This window comes from Leptosomus discolor, chromosome 9 (assembly GCF_034619465.1).
Source record: "Leptosomus discolor isolate bLepDis1 chromosome 9, bLepDis1.hap2, whole genome shotgun sequence".
Classification (NCBI taxonomy): Eukaryota; Metazoa; Chordata; class Aves; order Leptosomiformes; family Leptosomidae; genus Leptosomus; species Leptosomus discolor.
Genome location: NC_141399.1, coordinates 393,457 through 414,414, shown reverse-complemented (window position 1 = coordinate 414,414; position 20,958 = coordinate 393,457). Strand labels below are relative to the sequence as shown.

Below are 20,958 nucleotides of genomic sequence, written 5' to 3'. Positions count from 1 at the left end.
GCAGAAACATAATGCATTGAGGTTACAATTACAGTACTCTCAATTTTGTGCATCTGAAACCTGACACAACGGGTTAAACAGACATTCCAAAATGCTTTCCAAATTGGCATCCAAAATAACAGAAAAGCTGCCTCACACTCTCTTTTTTTCAAATGTCGTTGCTGTCAGCTGGAGGCAAGATGAAATTCAGTACTTACAGAAAGCAAAACACTGGAATCATATAGGATTTAATCTCAGTACTTTGAACAGGTTATAAGCATTGAGTCTAAATACATTGGCCAGTTTAATCAATACACATTAAATGTAAAGTAATAAACTACATCCCAGAAAAATATATTTACTCATATTCATGCAGAAATTGTGTGTCAGAATAAAAAAAACGTGCAACCAACCTTTTTTTTTTTTTTTTTTTACATACTTAACACTTTCTTAAATGACCTCAAGTGCCTTTATGACTAATAGTATGCTTTGACACTTGAGCTCACTCTTCCTTAATATTTCTTTTTTCTCATTTAACAGGTTTTCCTGAAAGTTGAATTGCAGGTCTCCACTCAATTTAAGTTTGGGGAATAAAAAGGCAAAACTAGATTCTCCTTTTCACCCAACAGACCAAGTGGTTCAGCGAACAAACCTCACTGGCTTTTTTAAAAAGCAAGAGTCTCAAAGTTATTTGGTGTATAAAATACAAACCTGACAGTTGACCCATAACTGCCTTTTTCATTTTAGCTAATTCCCTCAGTATTCATTTTTCAGTCAGGACTCACTGAAGAACTGCAGTTCTTGTCAAAGATGCCCCATATACTCTCTAACCAGTACCTTTTTGATCTCCTGCGCGCTTTCTATCCAGATTACCACTGGTAATACTGCTGATCTTAAAGAACACCACTGCAGTCTGAGTAGAGTTCCACGCATTATCTGCTGGAAACCATTAACATGCTTAAATTAGCCTTATGTTAATTTACAAACCAACCCGAAACAAATCAGCCTACAGTTAGCTCACAAACAAGCCACTACTACCCCCATGTATTCTGTGACTGATTTCTGAAATCACAGACTCTTCTCTCTAAGAGACTTCTATAGGGAGCTTTGTGGTCATCTGCCTTTTTGTATTTCCATATGAGTCCGTTGTAAGCCTGAAAAGAGGTTTTCAAATTGCACTATCTGGTATGAAGATCCTTAAAACAACTTATTTGTCCTAGTGTCTATTTTTGGGGAAAAAAAACCATAAATGTGAAGAACTGCGAATCAGCAGAATTAATTAGCACACTTATTTGCATTAGGATTCAAATTTTGTGCCTTTTTTCCCCCCACACTTGTAACAACCTTTAGATTCTGTTGGAGGGAGGAAATTGAGTACTTCATAGCATGAAGTTCAAAAACATACATTCCTTATTCATACAAGAATACAACACATCAGAGAAAATTCACAATTCCATATACAGTCACGCTGAGCAGATGTTATAACATTACTACATCCCAGAACGTGCTAATATAGTCCTTAATTTGTGCAATTATCTCACAGCAGCACTGGGAAACAAGACAGTTCAAAAGGAGAAACTGGCAAAAACAACATTAGATAACTGTGAATATATAAACTAGTACTTGCCTCCATCACTTGCCCTTTAGCATGGCTGACATACAGCAGTCCCTCCACTGAACAAAACTGCAAAAGAAATTAGGTATGAGATGCAATTCTTGGAAATGGGAGGAAAGATGTACACAAACAACACAGTAAGCATGGTTCCAACTTCTAATTTTAGTTTATTTTTTTTTCCCATTGAAATGCAAGCGCCTCTGGAAGTTGGGCTATTCTAAACTCAATTAACTGAAGGGATACAAATGTAATTGAAGTTAAAACTGCATCGTGAAAAGTTAATCAAGAAGTTCTGGTGAAGGAACGTTTTCTCTTGGGGTTTATGGCCACCAGTATGTGCCAAAAGCACGGGTAGATTTCAGGGCTGTAGCCTGAAGGTCAGGCTGGTTCACAGTTTTATTTTCTCCTCCTATTTAGTCACTCAAATGTTCTGAGCATAGTCAAACGGCTTGCTCTTGTTTATCTGGAGTTCACCCAACAGGACACGAGGGTACTTTGAGACACGAGCACCTTTCAGCTCATTTCACAGGGAAGCCTCTGTCACCTGGGCTGAACGGCTGCTGTGCGCAACAGCAACCTCTGCCAGGAGCCCAGCAGAACCAACCCGTCCCCTGCAGCAACCACCCCTGCACAGCACCCTTCCGCAATGGCAGAGCACCCACACACTGAACCCCTCTGTGCGGAGACGTGGTAACGGATCCAGCCACAGCCTTCTCACAGAAGGGGCGTGAAGGTTCAAGGGTTTGAGTCCAACCTAGGCCAAGCACACCATACCCGACACCATCCTGGCTTTCTCCCCTTTCCTAAAGGGGGAAACAGAGTATTTCAAGAGCATTTTGAGGATCTGGTTAATGTTTCTACAAGAAGCCCAAGGTAAGGCCAGATGCTTGTAGAACACAACAGAGGATGACAAGACGACATCTGAGAGCAGATAGAATGACTACACTTCTCTACCCAGACTCACATACTATTCTGAAACACAGCTAAATCACCCAGATTTTCCAAAGGTGGTTAGTTACTCAACTCGCTCTTGAAAACAGGGACACAAGCTTCAGAATACATTACCACTCAGAAGAATAGTACAAGACTCTGCACAACTGGGGTATTTTGACTATTTTATTACACATCAGATTCCCACCTCCAAGAAGACAGAGAGAAAAGTAGAGAGAAATAAAATGTTAATCAGAACCACTGAAGTGGGATGCTAGAATATGAAGAAAGTGATGACAGCAAATATGAAGAACTTAGAATAAATGAGTGAACGCATTTTTTTAAAAAAGATCTTGACACAGACGAAATTACATTTCTACAATAGTATGAGTGGAGAACCAGGCACAACGTGTGAAGTATTATTAACATATGAGGTGCCCCTAACAGGACATAGTAGCCATTCTACCTGTCTTCTTTTAGTTTTAATACCGTTTTTCATAAGAGCTTAAGAGCTTCTGCCAATGAGGTCTTCAGAGACATGCCCTAGAGCACTATAGGACCTTGTAAGTCAACAGGTGCTTTTGACTCCAATTAATTCCCAGCCTTTATACTGCAGAGTCCACTTTCCAGACCACCCACAGATGAGCTTCGAGATGTAAGGTCATGGAAACTACTTGTATTTTCTCCCTTGTGAATCACAGCCTTCACTGACATACAAAACAAATCTCTCATTTTCTGTCAGAATGTTCATTTTTTTTCCTAAACTTTGAAAAGCTACTGCATTGAGCTAATCAAAATTCCTTCACTTTCCAGTACTTATGAAGAATAGACACAATCTTAGCTTTTTTTTTGTGCATACATAATTGCTTTATTGCAGAGCCACTTACTTAGCATGAATGCTACACATACATATTAGAGAGAACTTGGAGAAGCAGAAATAAATCAAGTATTGCTGGTGCTGTTTTGCTCCAGACAGCTAGATCATCTATATAGAGAAAAGGTTTCTTCCCATTCTTTCATTTTTCTTCATCAACTTCAAAAAAAAGAAAATTTCAAAAACTTGACAAGTATCTAAGATCAAGATCAGAAGTCTGAAAAAAACTTTGGCCCATTAGATTTTAGTTAAACTTTATTCAAGCAGAAGTTTACTCTAAATGCATCAGTTTAATGAATTCCCTTCAAAACCACAGTTATTTGCAAATAAAATGAACTCTGAAATTACCACTGAAACCCAGCTCAGTTTTCCAGTTGCAGCTAAGTCAGCTCATTACAGATATAAACAGTACAGAAATGCAGAAACAGGAAGAAAAATTATTTTCAACAAAAGAAAACAGAAAAGATTCTGCCTCTTTGTACAATATTTCAAATACCTATTATTTATGCTGTATTTGAACATCTCAAACCCTTAAGATTAATGTTGAAGTACAATGACCTAAGGAACCCTCATATTTGTTTTATTGCATAAACAGGTCAGTTTAACAGCTCAGAGAGTTGTAAGTCCACAGCCAGCAGGTATCTTAGGTAGGAAATGCTTCCCATTCCTCCTATGCAGCACGAGAAAAACATTTTTCAGTTGCTTCACAGTAAGAATGATCTTTGTTAAGAAACAGCCCAGCTTAGTTTGAGAAATCCCAGATTATTTTCAGAAACTCATCCCAAAATGGATTCTGTAACAAGGGAAACAGTTTAGCAAGAAAGACTAAAAGGGCAATAATCACAGACTGGAAAGCCACATATTACAGGAACTAGGAACCTTAGCAAGTGATTTATATCCCCAGGAAGATTGAATACTTTAAACGCATCATTGTTCAGCAGCAACAAGCAACAGAGCAAATAACGAGAGAAAGCTCTAGGTGTTCACAGCTAACCCTGTCAGAAAGAGGAACTCTGGAGAAACAGGAATGGGTAAAATTCAAGGGGGCTGTGGTTTGGAAAACATTCAAAGAGAAAGACAATAGTAATAGAGTAAATAATTTGACCAAAGAAACCCAATTGGATAGTGGCATGACTACCCAAAACCTGGAGAAACAGGCATGTTTAGCTATCAGAACAGAACAATTTTTAAAAAGTCAAAGTGGAGAACTGGGGCAAGAATGGAAGAAAAAGACATGCAAGAAATAATTAAATGTAAAGAACATAGGTAAGATGGCAGAATACAGGGGGGAAAAGATCAGAAAACAATACTATTTTTAATGGAAAGGATATATGTAGTTTTCAAGGCACAATTCTTCCTCCTCCTCCAAAATTCACCCAAGAAAAGATTTCCTGGAATTCTAGTGAAGCCCAAAAGAAAAACCAGGGACAAAAGAAACAAAGATATAGAGATATATAGATAAGCCCCCCACCTCGCCACAACCCTGACAGTACTCTATGCAATAACAGAAATGAAATACAGCTAAAAGCGCGAATTGGAAGACAAAAACAGAAAGACTCAGCATATTAAATAGTGCAGCTGGGAGACATGCGGGGAAAACAAAAAACCAACAGCTTCAAGTATGTGTAAAGCAAGCCAAACTTCTGCCGCGGTTCTGCACCTAAGATTTTAGAAAAGAGGAATAGCCCAAAGCCAGCTACTTTCAACGAAACAGTAAGGAGCAGCAGGTGGCATGCCCCAAGGACTTCACTGAACCAACCCACAGAGCTCCAGACAGGGGGCCCACACTGTTCGACACAGCGAGAAAGGCCGCCTGCAATAGAGAGAAACTGCCACTCTAACAGGAAGAAGGGACACAAGGCAAAGAAGGAGACCTACAGACTGGTTTTACGTGAATTGTACAGTTACAGGGCAAAACCAACATAGTAGGATAACAATAGGTTTTACTGATTTCTGCCTAATGATTTCCCTAAACCCTCTGACCTATTCCCAACATTATCCAGAAGTCAAGAAGGAAGTCAGCTGAATGATGCCAATTCTGCTGTCCTCACTCTGCCTTCTCATACCGCGGATTCAGTGGGAACACAATCTGGTGGCTGAAGTACAGGCCGAGGGACCAGACATCCTGGGCTAAACCAGCTTTGTCAGCCTTATTAGAAGATCTTGAGCAAAGCAGCCTCTGCACCCAATGTTCTCCTACAAGCAAAATATGAACAACCCAGCAAGCTGAAGAAGGGGAGAAACACTGAGGGTAATACCAGTGAAGGTACTTTAATAAAATGCTTTGGCCCACTGAAACGTATTCACCATTTCTACCACTACATCCATTAGCGGTTCACATGCTCGTACTGTGCAAGGGCAGCATGTTCACAGACATACCAGAAGGTGATTTTTCAACATCAGCCTCTTCTCAGATCCACATCCTGTTGAAATAGTTCCTTCCTGCAACTTTATATTTAATACTGCTGACCAACAAAAATAACACACAGTTTTTTGTTCCTGAGAGCTCAAATATTAGTCCTGTAGATAAGAGAAAATTCCACTGAAGTCACAGATGAGCTGATACCAAATACTCTCTTAACAAGTGATAGATCTTTTTCTCCTTCCAATTACGTTTTAAGAAACACCTTCCTGAATACACCCACATCAGAATCAAGCATCTTCAATACCACCCATGGGCAACCTCTAAACTAATGCTGTCCTATAAGAAGTACTGCTCATTGATTGCTGTGAATATAAAGACCAACGGTTCTTCTGCAAAGTTAGAAGTTCACAGTGTAAGGACCATAGACACAAATACCAAAGATGAGGTGGTTTCCCTTATTAGGAATCAGCAGTGGCTTAAAGTTGAGTGACTGTTTTTCAGTAACCGCTTTGCAGTACAACCAATCGCCACTGAAATCTTTTCCATCCCTCTTTGAACACTCCAATAACTCAGTGTTTACGCTGTTGTCTGAATCAAAGCTATGAAGTAGAGGGTAAGTCTTCCCCAAAATTATGCACCATGCAGAGCTACCAATACATAATCATTCAGGTTTTGGTATATCCTGTAAACATTTGCATTTCAAAGCAAAATATTTCAGCCATATTTCTATAGCTTGTGACCTGTGAATTTATTAGAAGACTTTCAAGACTGTGGTGCTGCCTCTAGAGCTGGTATTCCATAATAGTCTGGCTGCAAGGCAATGTTACTACTTCCACAGTTTGGCAGAGCTTCTCGTCCTTCTTTCTAGAAAGCGCTGGTTATCTTTAAAGCACTTCCTTCCCCCCAATGAATTTCTTAGCTACATAAAGTACTTACTGGTTTATGTTACCCTAACAGGTGAGCAGTCTATGAATTTTCCCTTGGAATGTTCCTACATTATACTGAATTATCATTACTTCCCTAGTTTTCAGATGAAAACACAAACACAGAAAGGTGAAGAAACTACCGTAAGGTTATGTAAGACTATGGCAGCAGAGAACCAAACTTAAAATTTACCCTCATAAGGTTAATGTCATACTTACACCATCTCTTACTGCTGCCACCTTCTGATTTGCTTTTGAACAGTGTACAGTACCATAGCTGGAACCTACCAAAACCACTCAAAAAATATCCTTTCCTGGGATAGGTTACACACGGCCTATTTTCCAACAAATTAATAAAAACAGTACTTCAAGAAAGCTAAATCATGGTTAAATAAAGATTTAACTAGAGCCTTCTGATTTGCCAACATTCACAATCACATACATCATAACATTTTCCATAAATTTTTTTGGTGAATGTGCTTAAAAGTTCAGAGACAACACTAAAAATGCAGCCTGCAGGTAGTTTAGAAGAAAAAGAAATTTGACAGATCTAGGTATATGCAAAGAATTCTTATAAAGACCATCTGTTTTACTAGACACAAGACGAAACATGCCTATTAGCAAGTCTTTCTTTTAACAAGACGGATTAAAAATTAGTAGTTTTACCTTGTGTCCACCACAAGTACGTATATCGTGGAAGAAGCTACAAGGCTGTGATTCACAACTGCGCAGTTTGCCAAGAGATGACTGACAGCTGACACTTTCACTCGATTTAGTCATTTGTTTCAGAAAAGCCACATCCTCACACACTCTTCTCCAAAACCACATTGAAAGGAAAGCCAAACTGCAGCATTTCCTCAAGAACATGTCTACCCTGCCTTTTGCTAAAGGAAAAACACCTGTAACCATGTTTACATGTTCTACAAACCAGTCAACCGCACATTCTGAACTGAGTTCTTCACTGGAGGGCATCTGAAGGGACCATCTCCAGTCACAGTCCAAGCAGGGATTGGAGGCTGGCCTGTCGCAATACAAGAAGTACACCAGAAATGGCAACTTGAAGAATTTCCAACCACTGTTGCCCCCTGTGGCTCATTTTCAGTCCCACAGTATGAGACCCCATCACTTTAGCAGTTGTGGGCACAGCTGTTTCCAGGGCTGCGATGTGAATCAAAACAAAAAAATGAACTCCACTTTGAAGGAAAACAGGACTGGGGGAAGAATTTGATCACAGAGATGGTTATAACAACACTGGGATAAGGTTAAAGAAAGGAGGCAGTACAGAGACAGGGCACATCTACTCCAAAATGCTGTTATCAAAAACCTCATATCTGAAGCTACAGCCACAACAGCTGGAGAACCTGGAACTCACATGAGCTTCAGTAAGGACTCATCTAAACAAAAATAATTTCATTTTCACAGTTCAAATGCAGCATTTTGTAAACAGAGAAGCTACCTTCCCTGGAGGAAAAGAGTGAAGAAGGAGTAAGCGAATATTCAAAATATTGGGTCTTCCACAAAGAAAAGAGCTCTGTATGTATGTAAACAAGGAACAAATAGACCAGGATTACAAGAGAGGTGTACTGGCTAACATTATCACTAGCAACAAGTAATTTTTCACTAGATACTTGCATTTATTCACAATTTGAAGCCAGAGCTCACAACTGAGTAGACAAATAATGAATATCTGTGTATTAGTTACGGGGTTTATAACAATACGGCTTAATTCTCTACATTCCAGTATGCAGTAAAGTCATAAGGAATTGCAGTGTGATTATCAAGGACTCCAGCAGGGAAAAAGATGACACAGACAAGCCAGTCTCAGATGCACAGCCCAAACCAGGCAGCAGCAGCAGCTAGGTCCCTCCCAGCTGCCTGGAGGCAGGCTCCCTGAGGCAAAGAGCAAAATCAAAGGGAAGCTAAAAGCCCCACAGCCCAGAGGACAGCAAGAGTGGAAGATGAAGTTGAAGGTGACAGTGAAGATGAGTTAAGATATGTGATGTTTAGGGAAAATGCATAAGGAACAGAGAGAAAACATGGTCACTGACACAATCTGCTCCCCTATAAACTCGGGGATGGGGAAAGCTCCAGGCTTATGTGGCCCATGACAAGGAAAAACTGCTACAGCAATATATGTTCCCAAGTGTCTGCCTCATTTAAAATGCAGCTTTAAGTGCCCAGTCCTGTTTGTCAAAACAAGCCACAGCTTGTTTTCTGAAGAAACTGTTTTAAGCTGCTTGATCAATTTTCACTATTGAAGAGATATACAGCACCAGAAGTACACTCCAGTTTCACTGCAGCAGATGCAACTGTTTCATTAATGTGGTCAAGTCCAGCTACAGAGGCATTTCCTTCACAGGCAGGAGCCTATACTGAGCCTGCTCAGAGCAGAACAGCAACAATAAAAGCCTACCTTAAAACAAGAAATGAGTATGCAAAGATGAAAAGCAGTAATTCAGTTTCTTTTAGCTTCTCCCTCTTTAATCTGTCACTGGAACAGATATAATTCCTTGAAGCATCTCAAATGTTTCTGTGGTCAGTTGCACTCCTACTATCCACTTTTCCTATTAACATTTGCATTATCTGGATCAGATTCTCCAGCCTCTGGAAAAATGTGACATTACTAGGCAGTGCCAAACATTTTGGCAAGATCTTTTCAGGAGAGGAAGGGGTAGGGAGGAAGAGATCAAAGCTGCTCTTATCCTCATTGCTTGTCTGCCAGGAGATGCTGCCACTTTCAATATGTCAAAGCTGACTCAAATGTCAGGAACAAGTGAACCACAAAGTGGAAATACAGGTATTTTCATTCCACTTCCAAGGGAAGACAAAAGGTTACACTACAGCTATTTCAGGTGTTGCAGAGAGACTTTTAAGCATGCTAGTCACAGGAAAAAAAAAAAAAAAAAAGAAAAAAAAAAGACCTATGGTCTCTCATTTTAACTCCTAGCAGATTCATCTGTGACAATGCCAGCACAGAAGCTGGCAAGATTTAGCACAGTTCTAAAAGAAAGGTTTATTCCAGGCTTGGAATTGTAAGAGGGTTAAAGCAAGTTAAATTAGCAGGCTTGTAAAGAAAGATATCATCTACCACCAACCCACGCTACATGTGATTTTAACATCTGCTTTTAGCCCTGAATTTTGGAAGGTATCATATTTACAATGACTCGTGAAAGAAGAAAGTAGAACTAACCTGGCACAGAGCAGTAAAATACTCCCCCTGATGACTCAAAACCAGTATTACTTCTCCGATCTTTCAGAAGTGTTGACTCAATTTACCGAGGCTAAAAGACTGATCAAAAGAAGTTTTCATTTGGCTCAGCAAAATCACAGCTTTTCCCATTAATGCAGGTGCTCTTGGTACTAGGTATATGAAAGCCTTCCACTGATATTTAGCATCAAATGAGTTAGCCAGTAGAAGTTTGACTTAAAACAGTTTACACAGACTAACTCAAACCATATTTAGTCCCAAAACAGGGAAAAGTCTACTAATTCAAACCACTGATAACCATCCCCATACTGTAACCCAGATCTTTAACTCGTCTGATCTAAACAGAGTACCTTAACCACTCTCTACAGACATAAAACTTGGGACTCAAAAGAAGCAATACGCATCTCATACGTGATAGTTGTCTCAGCTCTACTGTCTGAAGACCACTGTCATTGGAAAAACCTGCTTGCAGGCTGCAAAACCTCACAGCTCATTGCATTGGTATTGCTTGAAATGTGACACAAAAGAGGCAAGATGGACAAATTCTGATCAGAAGTTAACAGGACTCTAACAAACTGATGGCCTGCATTGCATTGTGTTGCTCTACCACTTCCAAACTGTCTTTCATAGTCATATGACAGTTCATCCCTCCTCTTCAGAAGAAAACTGTCCTTCCTGATCTTTCTTCAAGTGAAGTAGTCCAGGAAGCTTTTAATTAAATGCAACTCTTGAAAAATTATATTAGTATAACAGTAATGGCCTTAATCTGGGGCTCATTTGTTTAAATGGCTCTTTTTTTTTTTTTTCTAATTAAGCATTAGCAAGTCCCTCACTACAAACAAGATGTTCAGTTTGCCCAATATACACTGCTTGGAGTCCCTTCAGCCAACACTTGACAGAGGCTGGGAGGACCTACCAGTAAAAGACTACCCTATCCACACCTCCTTACCTACACCCATTCCTAGGAATCTGCTGCCAACAGGAATAGGATACAGGCATAACATGGTTTTAACTTGACTCATTACAGCCACTTCTCCAAGTCTCGGGTGGTCAAGCACAGCTTGAGATACAGAACAATATAACTGAGTATGTATGTACCCTACCAGGTAGAAATAGTCATAGAATCACAGAATGGTTTAGGTTGGAAGGGACCTTGAAGACCATCCAGTTCCACCTCCTGCCCTGGGCAGGGATACCTTCCACCAGACCAGGTCACTCCCAGCCCCATCCAGCCTGGCCTTGAGCACAGCCAGGGAGGGGGCAGCCACAGCCACTGTGGGCAGCCCGTGCCAGGATCTCACCACCCTCACAGGGAAGAGCTTCTTCCTTGCATCTAATCTAAACCTAAATTTTGGTTTGAAACCGTTACCCATCATCCTATCACTTCCCTTCCTGACAGAGAGTCCCTCCCCACTTTTCCTGCAAGCCCCCTTTCAGCACTGGAAGGTCGCTAGAAGGTCTCCCCGGAGCCTTCTCCAGGCTGAACAACCCCAACTTTCTCAGCCTGTCCTCACAGCGGAGGTGCTCCAGCCCCCAGAGCATCTTCATGGCCTCTTCTGGACCCGCTCAAGCAAATAATGGCAAACTAGCCCTTGTGCCTCAGGAACACACCCAAGTACCTGTCCTGAAGTACACAGGCATGCTGCCAGGCTTCTCCTCTACTGCTGAGGAAGGAACCCAGCACAGCCACAGCTGCTCATTACAGCACAACAGCATGGTGTGGAAGCAGAGTCTGGCTTAGCTGTAGACACACTGTTACCACACAGAGTTGTGACCTCCCTACTTCCTCCACTGAACACAAACACATGCATCCCAAGCATGCTGAGGTTTATTTTACTGCTTGTGCCCTAGCATGGGACCTTTTTTGTGCAAGTTTTGATATACCAGAAGTATGATCACTGTTCCATATTTATTTTTAATCACTTTTCTTGGCACACACATATCAAATATTTCACTGCAAGGTGAGATACATTCAACTTTAGCCGACTAGTCTTGAGAAAACTTCTTAAAAGGAATAAAGGTTTTTCAGACTTAATAAAAATACTGATGCCCGTCTATGGTCCTTTTCTTCTAACAGATCTAATTATGCCTTTTTAGAGGGAACACACAAACTGCAAAAACACAGCACAGCGATGCAGTCACACACAAATATGCTAGCTCTTCAATATCCACCTCCACATCCAACTGCACAAAGACAGTAGTTAACTCTGTGATTGTGGTATAAAGAAATTGGGCTTGATGACTTGCTTGCCAATGGGAATCAAGTAATCATACATCTAAAGCCTTAGCCAAAATCAGAATGTTTCCTCCCACATTCATGGCAGAGTCCACATGAAAAGAAATCCACAAAATCTTCACTCAAAGCAGCACAAAAAGGGAGCAGTTTTGTTTGAAATGAGGCTGAAGTTAACCTACCACTGAGGAGGAGATGCAGGTTTATAACCACAGCCAAAACCAAGACCCATGTTACCCGCTCCTTACAGAGCCATTATTCAACGTAGTGTGCACCAGAACTCCCAGGTTACTTTCTGCAGACCCGCTTTCCAGCCAGTCGGGCCCCCAGCATTTATACAGGGTACACCACCTGCTACACAGGGTGGTTCCTCCCCAGGTGCAGGACTTCACACTTCCCATGGTTGAACTTCATGAGGTTCTTGTCTACCTATTTTTCCAGCCTACCCAGGTACCTCTGAATGGCAGCACAATTAGCTGGTATATCAACTTCTCATCTTGTATCATCTGCAAACTTGCTCACAGTGTACCTGGCCCCATTCTCTAGGCCATTAATGAAGAGGTTAAACAGTATTGGACCCAGTATCAACCCCACTATTGACTGGCCTCCACCAGGACTTCGTGCTGCTCTGACTACAAACCTCACAGACAAACTGAGGAAGTATGGGCTAGATATGCGGACACCGGGGTGGATGGGAAACTAGCTGAACCAGCCTTTCCAAGATAACCAAGTGGCCTTGCAGTGACATCAACTAGCTACCTCAGTGCTCATGGGTGCATCCCATCAGGTATCATGGACTTGCTTATGCCCATGAACTCATTTGAAGCGTTTCCTAACCTGGTCTTCCTTCACCAAGGAGTCTTTATGGCTCTGGACCTTGCCACTGTCACTGCCCCAGCTTTAAGGAGCTGAAAACAAACAGTTGCAAAACGAATAGCACCCCAGCTCCAACAGGAACGCTGAAAACTGAAGCTAGAGGTTACCCCAACTGAAAGCTGACAGGGCAGAGGATCAGAGCACCACACACCTTGAAGGGACTCTCTTGCACCAATGACACTTTCACCTTAGTAGTCAGTCAGCCATTACTGGACTGAATCAGGCAAGTTCAGTCATAACAGATCCTGACCAAAAGTTGCTCTTTTTTAATTTCTCCAATTTTAACCACCATTCAGCCTCAGGCCCATGGTAACACACACTCGCTGCTCCTTACAGATAAATGCTACTACACCTGTTATGCTGCTACGACCCACTACAGCACAAGATGCTTGTTCAGCGTTCTCCCACAGGAAACGCTGACCCTCTAGGGGCACAGTACTTCCATCAATCCCAGAAAAGTCTTTTTGCTCCAAACTAGTACATCTGGAGATGATGAAAAACACCTTTATTTGCTAACAGGATAATCGCCATGGCAACCAGCTTCCAGGAACATAACAGCCAACAACTCCTGGACAAAGACAGGCTACTAAGGAATTTGTTAAGGGAGACCAACCAGCTCACACAAATCTGAAAAATACTGAAATTTGCCAAATTTATCTCTGAAGAAACTGTAAGCAGGCATCTGGAAACTTCTTATCATAGCCCATCACACAAGTTGAATCAATAGCACTACCATCCATCTCAACATCTCAGTGCCCTTTTAATGTTCTTCGAAACCTTTTAGACACCTTGTAAGGCAGTTTTAGGGCAACATTCTCCAGTGTACACAATTTCACCTCTCAGACTATTTCCTTGTATCAGAAGAAAACTTTACCTTATACTCAAATTCTTTGCCACTTCACATGTTAGTATTCACTTTTAGTCACACGAGTTTGAATAATGAAATTGCAGTTATTGTTATAACAACACTCAAATGATGCTTTTCATGAAATGTACTGTTTTACAAAGGTAGATCAACCTCATCTTACAGATAAGGAAATAGATTAATACCTTGCTTAGGGATATACAGTCAGGGACACACAGAATCTATGTATTCTTACAGGCTTTCAGAGCTACTGCAGGAATTTTCTCAGAATAGCAGCTTTGGGAAATGCACATCAATTTTAATTGATGGAATTAGAAAGACAATAACTTATTTATACAGAACTAAAAAAAAAGCACCTAGTTGGGTTACAGAATCCAAGTCCCTGGTACACTATATAAAACAGACACTAAGATTGCAGTGGGCAGCTCAGCAAACCATTTCACTCCTGAAGCTCTGGTGCATTTTTCCAGTTTTCATGAAAGCAGTTCACAGGAAATAAAACCACTTTTCTGCCCAGTGCTATTTTAGAACTACCACAGCCAAATAAAAATACCCAGGTCAGACTGAGTAACACATTTAAGTTTTCTGCCCACTGTAATAGAGAGATTCAAGCTATCATCCCTTGACCCAGCTCTGCTTGTAAGAGAACAACAGGAGGCGTAACTGCAGTACAGAGAGGGATCCCTTTCTCAACCACAGCACCTCGCTGCCAGTTACAGTTTACAGCAGCACTGCAGACAGTCCATTTTGGCTTCTGCTTACGGGAACACCACCACCAGGCTATTAAGCCAGACAGGCAGGTAGGTTAGATCTGTGTCCCTCCAGTATTGCCTCAGCCTGACTCATGGAGCTCATGAAGAAAAGCTCTTATTCTCAAAAGAAAAGCGCATCTGCTAAATATATACTGTACAGCAATGTAGCATGCTGAATGATTCAGTCAGGTATCTAGTTTCAGCACATTAGTTTTCCTTTTTTTTTTTTTAAAAAAAAAAAAAAAAAGACTGATGAATAATCAGTCTCTTCTGGAAGACAAAGATGTTTGTCTACCTTTTGCTGAAACCCACAATTAATTGGGTTTAAAAGGATAAGACAGCCACTGCCTTGGAGCGTTAGCAAGAACACCTACACCACAGAAAAGATAACCATGTCCAGTTATTCAGAAAGGGGTCAACAGATGTTACCAGCGCACACTGACCTCTTTCAGCCCACAGGAGGAAGTTAGCTGACTTCCTCATTCCAGGTTTAGAATTCAACATGGAAGTACAGCTAAAAGCCTTAAGGCAAAGCACAGCTACGAAGCTGGTGAATTTCTGCACTGCCGACACAGATAAGGCTCTCCATCTTCTGTTACCTGTGTGGGACAAAGCTGCACGGTCACAAAGCAAAGCCCATCCAGCCCTGCTAGTCTCGTACACTACAGGCAGACGGCCCTACGAGACTGCTGCTTTCCGTGTGCAACAAGACCTCCGCGCTATGACCTGTGCATGAGAAGGCAAGCAAGATCTCCTTTTCTAGACTTTTCTGAAGATGCTTTCCAATTCGAGGCAGGTATCTTCTAACTTCATCTGAACACTTCATCTAACCCAACAGAGAAACCACCATCACCTCCCAGGTGCATTTCAATGCTGTTCAAGTATCTGTCAAATGCTTGGAAGAAGAAAATGTCCACAGACCTTGGTGGCATTTACGAACTGAACGGGTAAGCAGTGAAGGCTCAGGTCATACAACACAAGCTCTTCTGAAAGGAATCTTTTGAATATTCCTACAGCAGGTTCAAACAAGGTCAACCTCCATGCAACGCCAGCTGGATATTCTGGTGCTTGTACAGTCTCACTGTGCATATGTATATTCCACTGCTAAAACCATGAATAATGGTGCAGATCAATCTGAATCTAGAGAATGTATGTCTGGTGTTCTCTTTGCCCTATAATCAGATGGCCTTTTCTTCCCATTTGTTCTAAGTTGTAGTAGGCATACATACCTCTGAATTGCTCAGGCTAGCTCGTCTCTTTGCATAGATATGCTCACAGTTGTAATCCAAATGTCTTCAACACAGGTCTAATTTAAAAAGTACTTAGAAGTATAAATTCCACAGGGAACAGGGAAGTCAGGGGAAGGAAGGAGATATGATTTATCAGCTTCTACATTTGCAGACATCTGCAGTCAGTAGCGTAAGTCACTTTCAGAGTAAATCTTGGCAACAAAGCTTCTTTGTCGAGGAGAAAGACCTGCCAAAATTAACAAGCATAGTAAGAAAGACCATTAACATCTGATAAGCAACAAAACAGCACCACAGATTCAGAGTCTCCTTCAGAAAAAAGAATTAACTCTTATTTGAAATATTTGGTTTCCACTAGCTTTGATGTATTTAAAAATCAGAAGCAGACTCTGAAGTTACCTCATATTTGGAGTACCTGAACCTATTAAATTATCTCAATCAGGAAAATTCTTGAAACATTCAGATAATGTTTAATCATAACAAAGCATGCAATACAATGCCACACCGCAAAGTGCCTTTTTTCAGACAAAACTTCCCAGCTCATTAGATGCCTTGATGTTTCCTGAGTATTTTCACCCAGGAATGCTTGTGTGACCAGCATCAGACTAAAGAATGAAGCTGCTGTCCAAAACGAGGACCAACACAGAGAGCGATGGAGGTCCAACACAGCACAGACATAAGGTACGTACTAGGGGAGCTCCTGCATGGCAGAAACATTTAGGAGTGCTGGCGTACTTCTGAATTTACCTAATTTGGGTTTAGGGTAATAAACCGTAAACTCTTTAGGGCAGAGACCTCCTATTCTGTGTTTGCATTTCACATAGTACAGCAGGCCTAGGTTCCAAATCAAATCTGTTCAATGTTACTGTCATACAACTTTTTGTACTTTTGGTACAACAATGGGATTATTCTTTACAAATAAAAGAGGTCGGCTATTTTTGAATTATCACAAAATGCTCCTGAAAGTTGGAAGAGATTTCATTTTGCAAAAAAAACAAACCAAAACACCCAAACATTTAACTCCATACATCACTTGTTTCCTTCTTTCCTTTTTCTTCTGTGACCATTTTAACATGCTTGGTTGGAGGAACAATTTTAACAATTTGGAGATTATATTCAAGTTTAAAGAATCAGCTCACTACGCTATGACAACATCCCATGTCTTGACTGTTTAGGGGGGTTAAGAATTTTAATTTAAGTATTTAAATTATAGCAGACTACTCACTTTCTAGTAGTGCTGACAAATCACGTCTAGCCTGCCACCCTCACATTGTATTTCATTCACGTATCTTCACTTTTTCCAAAGCTGTCAGTTTACCCGCTACTAAACATGGCGCAGAGTTCCCAGAACCACAGACTAGCTGAGGTTGTAAACAACTCTGGAGGTCATCTGGTCCAACCTCCTGCTAAAACAGGGCCTCCTAGAGCTGGCTGCTCACAAATCACTTTAACATGTCTCACTGTTGAAATCCCACGCTCTCTCTCGCCCTAGAGTTAACATGAGCCCCCAATTCATTCTGAAGAACTCATATCCTCATCCAGAGGGTACGGTCGTCTCTGTAAGCACCATTTAGTCAGTAAGTATCCAAGCCCACTTCAGTGACCAGCTTTTGCAATGCCTTAGAGGACAGACATAAGGGAGAACCACTAGCCACATTTTAGAGGTGAGGAGACTTCAGGTCCATCAAGGGGAAGCCATGTAGCTGGCTCAGCTGAGCAACAGCTTAAACTCAGTGACCCAGTTCCCAAAGCCCAGCTTTCACTAGAAGACAACAGCTATGAAACCAGCTGAGGAGAACGCACCAGATCGGGAAAACACAGTGGAGAAGCAAGCAGAGAGAGAAGACTCCTCCCACAGAGCTCCAAGTAAAAATTCCTAGAAACCCAGCCCAAGATATTATCACACCAATTATTTTTGAGCAGTTCAAAAACAACTCTCTGAAAGACCAGATAAGACACTAGTACAAGGTTCTCCTAACTCCAGTGCAAGCTGCAGCAGCTCACTCAATACAAACACCACCATCGTACAGACAGGCACCAAACCATTCACCAGACCAGAACAGGAGTTACTTGCTAGATATACCCCATGTCCTAAAGAAAGTACCTCTTTAAACACACAGGGAAAAAAAAAAAAGTAGCCTTTCAATTATTTCTATTTTCTATCTGAATTAGATGCAGCTTTTCATTACCCAATCTTTAGCTATGATTAAATAAGATGCAAGAGAGCCCAAACCATGACAGAGACCTGTTTAAGAAACAAATCTCAGCAACTTTTATGTGGTACATGGCAGGGGTGAAACCCCAGACATTTTAATAACAAAAAACTTTTTTTAAAGGCTTGAAAGCCTGAAGTCCCAATTTATTTCTAATACAAAAATCAACACAAAGTAGATCTTCCTCCCATCTTCAGGTTGTTTCCACATTGTGAATGGCTTCCTGATTGGTTGAGGGGGTATATCAGGCACTAAACTAGACACAGCTGATACGAAGCTCCTACAAACTTGTCTATCTGGCACAAGAACCCTGTGAGGCTGCGGTGGTTGCTGTGCAGTGCAGGTCCTGCAAGCTGGGGCACCCCCCTGTCCCCAGTCAAGAGAGAAGAGAGAGTCCGCCAGCACCAAGAAAGGAACAATCCCCCCAGCCAGTACACCCAGCTTTCCTCACCTCTGGACACTTCCAGAGGGACAATGAAGGAGCAATGCTCTGCTGACTAAACACAGAGCTACCCACAACACGTTAATCTTGCTTAAGGCAGGACTAGCAGCAAGCAGCAAGGACAGCGCCACTTGCTCCCCACTCAGGAGGGCCCTCTTGCACCAGCTCAGGTTCAGGCTGTTACTACTCCAATGGCCACACTTGTAGCCCAGAGGTGTGTCACCAAGGGCTTCCATCTTGCAGAAACATACGATTTTAAGGTTTGCGGCCGATGGACACTGTTTCTGATGCAGTGGCAGTTACGTTACTCTCCTCCTCCTCTACACTTCCACTCAGATCTTTGTACCTTCACTTCACACCTTTACACCCTTTTGTCCTCCTTAAGTGTCCTCACTGATCGAATCCTGTAGCGAAAGCGAGGCCCCAACCCACTACCCGTGCTTTGCTGGCCACAGTATTTGTTAAAATGCACAGCAGGTATTTCTGGTGTCATCGATGACAGCAGCTGTACATGCAAATCCATCTGACAAACAGTTTCAGTTCTAAGCCTCATGACTTCTGGCAACTATAAAGTTCAGAAACCACTGCCTTACATCTGAAGCTCTCTGCTTTAAAGGCCTTTTAGAGGCCTTAAAGGCGCTTTTAGAACATCAAAATTTGAGCTCACTTTCATGTCAGCACAACGAAAAAAATAGTATCTTAATTATCTCACAAAATTCAGCTAAGCGACAAGGAATAGGTGAGGAACACACCAAAACCCCAGCTGTCCTAAAAATCAGCCAGGCCAGGCGCGGCCGACTCCTCCAAAAGCCCCCCCCACCAGCAGCGCCGCCGCGGACATTTCCGCACGCGCGTACCGGGCCCGCGGCCCCCCAGGAGCGGCGCGGGGGCTGCCAGGGCTTCGCTCCTTCCACCGGCCGGCAACGGGCGGGAGCCCCGGTGCTGGAGAGGAGGCGACGCTACCAGCCCGCCCTCCCCGGGAGGCGGCCGCCCCCGCTGGGCGCACCTGCGCCCCCGGCCGCCGCGCCGGGCCCGGCAACGAGGCCCGCGAGCCCCCGACGGCCAGAACAGGGTGACTAGGACAGGCGGCCGCGAGGCGGCTGGGCCGCGGCGCCTCCCGGAGGGCTCCGACCGGGCCACAGACAAACGGGGCGGCGGCGGCGCTGGGAAAGCGCGGCCGAACAACAGGTCTGGAGGCGGATGAGGCCTCCCGCGACGGGCGCAGCCGGGCCCGGCCCGCGGGGCCTCCCCCCGGCCCCGGCCCGGCCCGGCCCGGCCCGGCCCGCGCCATCACTCACCGGCCGAGCGGAGGCGCCCCAAGCGCGTCGCCAGCGGCTGCTCCATCCCCGCGCGCGCCGCCAAACCGCTGTCCCCGGCCGCGCGCGACGCCACCGCGAAGCCTCAGAGGCAGGCGCGCGCGACGACGTCAGCCGTCGGGGGCGAGGCGAGGCCAGAGAGCACGCCCACTCCCGGCACAGCCCTGCGCCTCGGAGCCGCGCCCCAGTGGTGCCACGCCCCTGGACGGTGGTTGCGGCCGGGCCGCTGCTGCCGGTTTGGGGCCGCTGCCGCCGGTTTGGGGCCGCCGTCCGTTCCGTTCCTCTGGTGTGGCTCGGCTCTGCGGCTGGCCCTGCCCACCGGGCCTCTGCCGGCAGTCTGCAGGGAGGCGCCCGTTAGCGAGCAGGCCGCGTTCCGCCATGGGCCGCCCCGTGGCGCCGCTCCCCGAGCCCTTCCCTGGGGACACACCGAGGTCACCGGGCCCCTTAAAGGGAGCCGGGAGCCCGGTGGGGGAGCCCCGTCGGCGGGAGTCCCCTCTGCTGGGCCCGGCCTCCAGGAGGGCTCCAGGAGAGCCGGCGAGAGCCGGCCCGGGCCGGCTGCTCCGTCGGGCCGAGGGTGTTGCCGGAGGCGCGGCCCCGCGCTGGCCGAGCGCAGGGCGGGCACACGGCCCCGCAGCGGTGACCGCCGGAGGCGTCGCTGGCCTTGCCGAGCACCGCCAGCCGGCAGCTCTGCCAGCAGAGGGGCCTTCGCCCCCTCCTCTCCCTGCGCCTCTCGGGGCGCCTTTGTGGCCGCTCTCACTCCTCCCGTGCGCTCAGCGCTGGCCCTGCAGGCCCCGCGTTTGCAGCCGTTGCTGGAGAGGCCTCACTCGGCCCAGCTTTGCCGCGCCAGAGCTCCACGGTGCGGAGTAACTTGGGCCACCCCAGCTACCTCGGCGCGGGGCTTTCATCGCCCCCGCAGCCCTGCCGAGGGGCAGCACGGCCTCCCCTCTGCAGCCGCCGAGGGGCTCTGCGCAACAGTGCTCCGGGAAGGATTCACTGACCGTGTCAGGTTGTGAAGTGGTTTGTGGCCTCTAGCTTGCCACTGGTGCGTAGGGTTGTGATAGCCATAGAGAAGCTTCTCGAACAGTCAGACTGTACTGTACACGTTTCAGAAGGGCTCCTT

At 44.2% G+C, this 20,958-nt stretch overlaps 1 protein-coding gene and 1 long non-coding RNA gene across 2 annotated transcripts in view; both read right to left on the bottom strand.

The window, feature by feature from the left end:
* The window catches only part of TMCC1 (transmembrane and coiled-coil domain family 1), an 84,439-nt gene extending 83,465 nt beyond the window's left edge, over nt 1–974 (bottom strand). The window contains exon 1 of the mRNA XM_086469685.1: nt 817–974. The gene's annotated coding sequence lies outside the window, so the exon portion shown is untranslated. The remainder of the gene's footprint in view (nt 1–816) is intronic.
* A 638-nt stretch (nt 975–1,612) lies between these two features.
* On the bottom strand, nt 1,613–19,864 carry LOC104345821 (uncharacterized). Its single transcript, XR_015183759.1, has 3 exons — nt 19,821–19,864; nt 15,850–16,096; nt 1,613–1,663 (listed from the first exon to the last, which is right to left on the bottom strand). It is a non-coding gene; the product is annotated as an uncharacterized LOC104345821 (long non-coding RNA).
* Nucleotides 19,865–20,958: the final 1,094 nt, after the last annotated feature.